Consider the following 8,138-nt stretch of genomic DNA (forward strand, 5'->3'; position numbering starts at 1 on the left):
TCCTTTGCTCCCTCTCTCTCTCCCCCCTTACCTCTCTCTCTCCATCCCTCCTTTGCTCCCTCTCTCTTTCTCCCTCCCTCCGTATCTCTCTCTCTCCCTCCCTCCTTTGCTCCCTCTCTTTCTCTCACCCTCCTTACCTATCTATCTCCCTCCCTCCTTTGCTCCCTCTCTCTCTCTCCCTCCTTTGCTCCCTCTCTCTCTCCCTCCATACCTCTCTCTCTCCCTCCCTCCTTTGCTCCCTCTATCTCTCTCTCTCACTCTCTTTCTCCGTACCTCTCTCTCTCCCTCCCTTCATCCGTACCTCTCTCTCTCCCTCCCTCCTTTGCTCCCCCTCTCTCTCTCCTTTCCTCCATACCTCTCTCTCTCCCTCCCTCCTTTGCTCCCTCTATCTCTCTCTCTCACTCTCTTTCTCCGTACCTCTCTCTCTCCCTCCCTTCATCCGTACCTTTCTCTCTCCCTCCCTTCCTCCGTACCTCTCTCTCTCCCTCCCTCCTTTGCTCCCTCTCTCTCTCCCTCCTTACCTCTCTCTCTCCCTCCCTCCTTTGCTTCCTCTCTCTTTCTCCCTCCTTCCGTATCTCTCTCTCTCCCTCCCTCCTTTGCTCCCCCTCTCTCTCTCACCCTCCTTACCTATCTCTCTCCCTCCCCCCTTTGCTCCCTCTCTCTCTCTCTCTCTCCCTCCCTCCGTACCTGTCTTTCTCACTCCCTCCTGTGCTCCCTCTCTCTCCCTCCCTCCTTTGCTCCCTCTCTCTCTTTCCCTCCCTTCCTCCGTAACTCTCTCTCCCTCCTTCCTTTGCTCCCTCTCTCTCTCCCTCCTTACCTCTCTCTCTGCCTCCCTCCTTTGCTCCCTCTCTCTTTCTCCCTTCCTCCATACCTCTCTCTCTCTCTCCCTCCCTCTTTTGCTCCATCTCTCTCTCTCCCTTCCTCCGTACCTCTCTCTCTCTCCCTCCCTCTTTTGCTCCCTCTCTCTCTCCCTTCCTCCGTACCTCTCTCTCCCTCCCTCTTTTGCTCCCTCTCTCTCTCTCTCACTCCCTCCTTACCTATCTCTCTCCCTCCCTCCTTTGCTCCCTCTCTCTCTCTCTCCCTCCCTCCGTACCTCTCTCTCTCTCCCTCCCTCATTTGCTCCCTCCCTCCTTTGCTCCCTCTCTCTCTCTTCCTCCCTCCGTACCTCTCTCTCTTCCTCCCTCCTTTGCTCTCTCTCTCTCTCTCTCTCCCTCCCTCCCTCCTTACCTCTCTATCTTCCTCCCTCTTTTGCTCCCTCTCTCTCTCTCTCTCCCTCCGTACCTCTCTCTCCCTTCCTCTCTCCTTTGCTCTCTCTCTCTCTCCCTCCCTCCTTACCTCTCTCTCTCCCTCCCTCCTTTGCTCCCCCTCTCTCTCTCCCTACCTCCGTACCTCTCTCTCCCTCCCTCCTTTTCCCCCTCTCTCTCCCTCTCTTCCTCCGTACCTCTCTCTCAATATATATCGCGACTTCCCTGCCCCCTTTATTCCATCCTTCCTACCGCCAACAATCTACTTTTCTCTACCTCCCTCTTACCCTCTCTCTCCCTCCCCTCTGTCTCTCCATCTCACTCTCTATACCCCTCCCCCTCTCTTTTTTTTCCTCCCACTCTCTTCCTCCCTTCCTATCTCCCCCTCTCTCACTCCCTTCCTCCCTCCCACTATTTCTTTCCATCCTTCCTTCCCCTCTCTACTCTCTCATTTTCCCTCCTCTCTTCCTCCCTCCATATCTCACTCTCTCCCCCCTCTCATTCCTTCCACCCCACTATTTCTTTCCCTCCCTTCCTCTCTCCCTCCCTTCCACACTCCCTATCTCTTTCTTCTTCTTTTCCTCCCTCAATCCCACCAAATCTCTTCCCCCCTCTCTCTCTCTCTCCCTCCCTTCTTTTCTCCTTCTCTCTCCATCCCTTTCACTCAGTCCATTCCTATATATCTCTCTTCCTCCCCATTTATCTCCCTTCCTCCGTACATCTCTCTTTATCTTGGTAGTATTATGACATTTATTAAATTGAAAGTAACAAGAAAGCACCTACGCGGTTCATACTTCGCAATAAGTCAAGTCAAGTCAATACTTATTTCAAAAAAACCCTAGGGTTACATGAATAAAATAAATAAAAATTGCAATAAACACGACAAAAAAGATGTAATAATGAGACACAACACTTCGAATTAACCGAAAATAAATCTCATAACAAAATAATTGTAATCATTTTTTTTTTTTACAGGAATGTATATGTTTCTGTGTTTGTTTTTGTTTTAATACAAAACAACAAAAAAAACCGTGATCAAATAATCAGAACTCTTTCAAAATACTCTTAATAAAATATATTAAATGCAATAACTTTTTTTTTTTTTTAATTCAAATACATGTTTAAGTTTGACTGCATTTGAATAGAAACTGAATTTTGATGAAAGCAGTTACTGTAAAGTCATTTGAAGTCACATGATAAAAATCACATGGTTTAGTTGAGCAGACCAAAAAGTGCAGAGCTAAAATGTGTGTATGAATCTGTGTGAAAATCCAGTCCGTTTGTCCACAGGGATGCTAGGAAGCAGTCAAATGGGGTCGCTCAATCTGCTCAAATCCAGTCAAATGGGGTCGCACGGGCCGACAAATGGGGACGTCCCCGTTTGTCGGAAGCGTCCCCATTTGACTGCTCTCCAGTGACAATCGTCCCCATTTGTCGGTAAAACCACCTACACACACACACACACACACACACACACACACACACACACACACACACACACACACACACACACACACACACACACACACACACACACACACACACACACACACACACACACACACACACACACACACACACACACACACACACACACACACACACACACACACACACACACACACACACACACACACACACACACACACACACACACACACACACACACACACACACACACACACACACACACACACACACACACACACACACACACACACACACACACACACACACACACACACACACACACACACACACACACACACACACACACACACACACACACACACACACACACACACACACACACACACACACACACACACACACACACACACACACACACACACACACACACACACACACACACACACACACACACACACACACACACACACACACACACACACACACACACACACACACACACACACACACACACACACACACACACACACACACACACACACACACACACACACACGCGTCTTCAAGGTAAGGCAGCAGAGTCGTGGAACAAAGATCAGAAAAATATTCAAGCATGCAAGTGTCAAAATAATGCTCGCACACAGCAAAACACTCGACGCATTACGCTGGTTTCATTTATAACACCCCCCCCACACACACACACACACACACACACACACACACAGACAAACAGACAGACAGACAGACACACATACACACACGCGGGAAGAAAATATATCAGGACGCCAGATAACAGATAACAGTGAAGTGCACAGCCTAGGGAGACATCGGCCAACATCACCATGTTCGACAATAATTAAACCAGTGTCAATTAAGCAATGCAACGGTTACAGGAAACATGAACTGAGGACAGGCTTCTCTGTCCGCGGGTCAACACTCGACAAAACACAGCGCTGGGCTTGGCTTTGCGCTGCACAGTCAATGTTCTATTATAGTGTTCGTTCACAGCATTGTTTGTTTCGTCTTGCGTTGGCACATGAACTTATTGTCTCATAAATCGTCACTGCGATGGTCAGACACTGTAATACACTGTAATACAGGCATACGTAGGTTTTCCGTTCATTACCATCACTATAGCTCGCCTTGGATATAACCTTCGTGGTTGAAAACGACGTTAAACACCAAATAAAGAAAGAAAGAAAGAAAGAGAGCAAAGATTACTGTGGTTCGCGCTATATAAGCTGTCATTATTTTTATAACTTTAGCCAAAACATTTCGCGAATTTAACTTTCGTTGATTTCCAAAGTGACTATAGAGTGAGAGAGAAAATGTAAGTTTTACGCCCTCACGGCAAAGCCATTAGGGGCATGTTACACGGGAAAACCCGGCTTTGTATTGACTATAGAGTCCATGTTGGTGCCCTTTTACGCCATGACTCCAAATTTACTAATTACGTTAACCATCACACGTACTGAACCCCTTTCAAAGAACTACAGAGAAAAGCAAAAGTTTATTCTTTTTACCATCGGCACAGAAAGTAAAAGAAGTCAGGGGAGGCAACTTTATCACACCGTTACCCTGTATCGCAGGAACGTTTCTCATTGGCTGCGAAAGTGTTACACTGTCTCCAATGGAGGGTCACTGGGTGATTCGTCACCACAGTCTGTCAGTAGATGATCAGATTAACTAGAGTGCTTTAATGTGCTCGTGCTTGTGAGGTAGAATTGTGTGTGTGTGTGTGTGTGTGTGTGTGTGTGTGTGTGTGTGTGTGTGTGTGTGTGTGTGTGCGTGCGTGCGTGCGTGCGTGCGTGCGTGCGTGCGTGCGTGCGTGCGTGCGTGCGTGCGTGCGTGTGTGTGTGTGTGATTCGTCGGAACAGTCTGTAGGTAGATGATGAGATTAACTAAAGTGCTTTATTGTGCTCGTGCTTGTGAGGAAGAATGTTGTGTGTGTGTGTGTGTGTGTGTTTGTTGGTGTGTGTGTGTGTGTTTGTGTGTGTGTCTTTGTGTGTGTATGTGTGTTTGTGTCTGTGTGTGTGTGTGTGTGCCTGTGTGTGTGTGTGTGTGTGTGTGTGTGTGTGTGTGTGTAGTTGAGCGTTGCTCTCAATCATTGTGTTTGCCACATGACACAGCTGAACTTTAAAATAAAGTTATCGGCACAAAAGCTGTTTTGATAAGTTTGATGTTTGATGTTTATTATGATTTAAGAGAGTAATGCATAAAATTATTACAAAGCAAACAAATATGGAAATGTGAAAAATTATTTTCTTTCAGTCTCCTTCTTTGTGGTTGGTTTGGCTTTTTCTTCTTTTCTATTCTTACGATTTCCATTTTTGTCGCAGATCAATTTTAATTTCGCGTCATCCTTCCTCTCAGCAGTTATCCCGTTTTACCACAGTAATCTCTTGCCCATATTCCTATCCGTCAAAGAAATATGTTTTTAAAGTTTCTTTATTTGTAAGGAACTAAATAACTTTATGCCTCTCATGATTGAGTATGTAAGAAAGGGGACACGGTGGAATCAAAACTTTCTTGACGAATATTTTCATATCAATATAAGCTTTCTCATTCTTGCTCCATCGCCTTCTATGCCCTTTTCTCCCGTTTTTCTTCTCGCAAAGTTTTACAAGTTCCTGGATGCTACGGGGGAGAAAAAAAAGTAAGAGAACTTCAGCAGAGAAAAGCGTTTCCATAAATAAATAAAAATATATGCGGTTTTTATTTGCTCTTCAAAATAAGCCGCCATCTATTCTTCGCGTTTTATTCAACCGCATTGACAGTTCATCGCGCTACACTATTTTCGGTCGTCTGTCTCTGGCGTCTGGTTCACTGGGAAGGCTCTTTGTGTCTCCAGGAGTAGGAGAGCTCTCATTTGTCACGACGGCACAAATTGTTTTCTTCGCCGAAATGCGCCTATTCTTGAGGGGACATTTGTTTTTCGCACCTGAGACCAGCGATGAATTTGTTGAAAATGGGGTTGACATTTTCGTTCGTTACTGGGGGTGAAAATTGGCGACAATATTTTAAGAAAAAGTGCGTCAGACACTAACAAAAACACGCGCGCGTGCTGGAATAAAGAAACACACACACACACACACACACACACACACACACACACACACACACACACACATATACACCCACACAAAAACACACACACACACACACACACACACAGACACACACATACACGGACGCAAACAGACACATACGGACGCGAACAGACACACAAACACACACACACACACACACGCACACACACGCACACACACACACACACACACACACACACACATACACACACGCACGCACACACACACATACACACACACACAAACAAACACACAAACACACTCTCTAAAGGTGTAATGATGCATAGAATTATGTCAGGGAATGCTCCTACATTCATTTCCTCAAATTTCAAACTGAATAATTCAATAAAACTAAACAAATTAATTACCCCCAACCCCTACAATTGACCTTTACAAATCAAGTCTTTCTTATACTGGCGCCTTATTGTGGAACTCCATTCCTGATTTAATTAAAATGCAATTCAGTGAAACTTCCTTCAAAGAACTGTACATGCTGTTTCTCTTGGAAGCAAGTAAATAATTATGTGATAATATTACATCATTGCTTGATATTCATAATGCATTTTGAAATGTCTTTTTGCATTTTTTGACATGTTAATTATATAAATTGTATTGTAATTAACTTAACTTCTATTCCTTCTTGTTATTAATCGAGTTACCCTCAATGGGCGAGGGCCGGACGAAAAAAAGCATGTATACTTTGCTTATTCTGTTACCCTCGATAAATAAATAAAGTTCAAAGTTCTCTCTCTTTCTCTCTCTCTCAAACACACACACACGCACACGTACTATAACTTTGTAAGCTGGTGAGACACTGCGCAGCAAGAAGTAAAGATCATTGGTATTCATTTCCTCCGGTGATATCTTCATTCTCTTGGCTTGCTGTCACAAGACACTCCCAGCAGACCCATATCCATCTTTGCACACTGTCTTTGTGTGCGTCCAGTGGGAATTGACCTTAATGATATTGACTTTCTGGAGTAGACAGCGAGTTCATCTGTCTTGTTCTCTGTTGCTTTTATTTCGATGGTTATTGTCCATTATTAGACCAACGACTGGTGAGAGATGCCGGTCGGATGTCTGAAGCGAGTCCATTTCCCTTGCACTCTGAAATGTGTTCGTTAGATTACAGATTCCGAACATCCTATTGGTTTTCATGACACAAGAATAGAAGAACGTTCTTGTATAGACCTTTTCGGTATCTGAGCAGCTCTCGCGAGACACGTTCTTTGTTGTGCTTTGAACGTCGCAAGAACTTCGAACCTCGGCTTTCGCAGCTCGCGCGAGATCGCTGTACCACATGCTTTGCTATGCTCTGACGTTTGCGAGAGCTTACGAGAGCTTGGAATACCGATAGGGTCTATTCACATTCAGCGTACTTACGGGGAATTTTCTGGTAAATCATTGCAGAAGAGTCTAAAAAAAAAGAGTACAGCGAATGTACCTTGAATTTCTTTGAGGTAAAAATCGCCAGACAACATTTCTAAGGTCACGTCTTAAAGATATCTGTTTAACAACTAAGAAGCAATTACCAGCGAACAAGAAGAAAACGAAGCAATTACGGACCTAATGCTGAAAAGGGCAAAAAGAAAAGAAACACAGTCAATACGCAGGCCGTGCCTGTGTCCAAGTGTGTCAAGTGACCAGCGCAGGAGGTCTGCAGACTGGTCATTAGACGTTGCAATTCGGACAGCAGGGAGGAAATTGAATGTGTCGGACATTCGAGGCGTCTGGAGCGGAAGGCTGAGAGTGGTTGTACCGCCATGAGCGCTTCGCTGGGAATATAGAGTTTTATTGGACCAACGACTATTAGTGTCGTTACCGTCGGGGCTGGATGTGGTGTGGGATCTGAGTTCCTGGGTTCTGGACAGCTCCCCCCACGCACACGCACACGCACACACTCATCCGACAGAGACTAATATTACCTATTTCAAATGCTAAATTTGCATGTTCAGCATCTGTGGTGCTAGCCCAGCCCCTGTACCCTTGCCTCATTTACGAAGCCCCTCCCGCTTTAACACTAGGTCCGACTCTGACCGCGATGCGGCTTCTCGTTTTTAGGACAGAAATAGTGTGTATGGGTGTGTGTGTGTCTGTGTCTGTGTGTCTGTCTGTGTCAGTCTGTGTCTGTCTGTGTCTGTGTTGGCGGTGGTGTTGGAGATTGCTGCAGTTGCTGCTTCTACTGACTGTGTTGTTGGTATTGCCACACAAACAAAAAGGCCAAACCGGCAACATCTCACACTCACTCTTTTTTACACCCCCGGTATAGGGGTGTGTATAGGATTCGGTCGATGTGTTTGTTTGTTTGTTTGTGTTCGCATATAGATCTCAAGAATGAACGGACCGATCGTCACCAAACTTGGTGAACAGGTTC

The 8,138-nt window shown here is 45.5% G+C and overlaps 1 protein-coding gene across 5 annotated transcripts in view; it reads left to right on the forward strand.

The window, feature by feature from the left end:
* The window catches only part of LOC138978090 (agrin-like), a 391,935-nt gene that overhangs the window by 110,368 nt on the left and 273,429 nt on the right, over positions 1 to 8,138 (forward strand). The window lies entirely within an intron of this gene.

This window comes from Littorina saxatilis, linkage group LG10 (genome assembly GCF_037325665.1).
Source record: "Littorina saxatilis isolate snail1 linkage group LG10, US_GU_Lsax_2.0, whole genome shotgun sequence".
NCBI classification, from domain to species: domain Eukaryota; kingdom Metazoa; phylum Mollusca; class Gastropoda; order Littorinimorpha; family Littorinidae; genus Littorina; species Littorina saxatilis.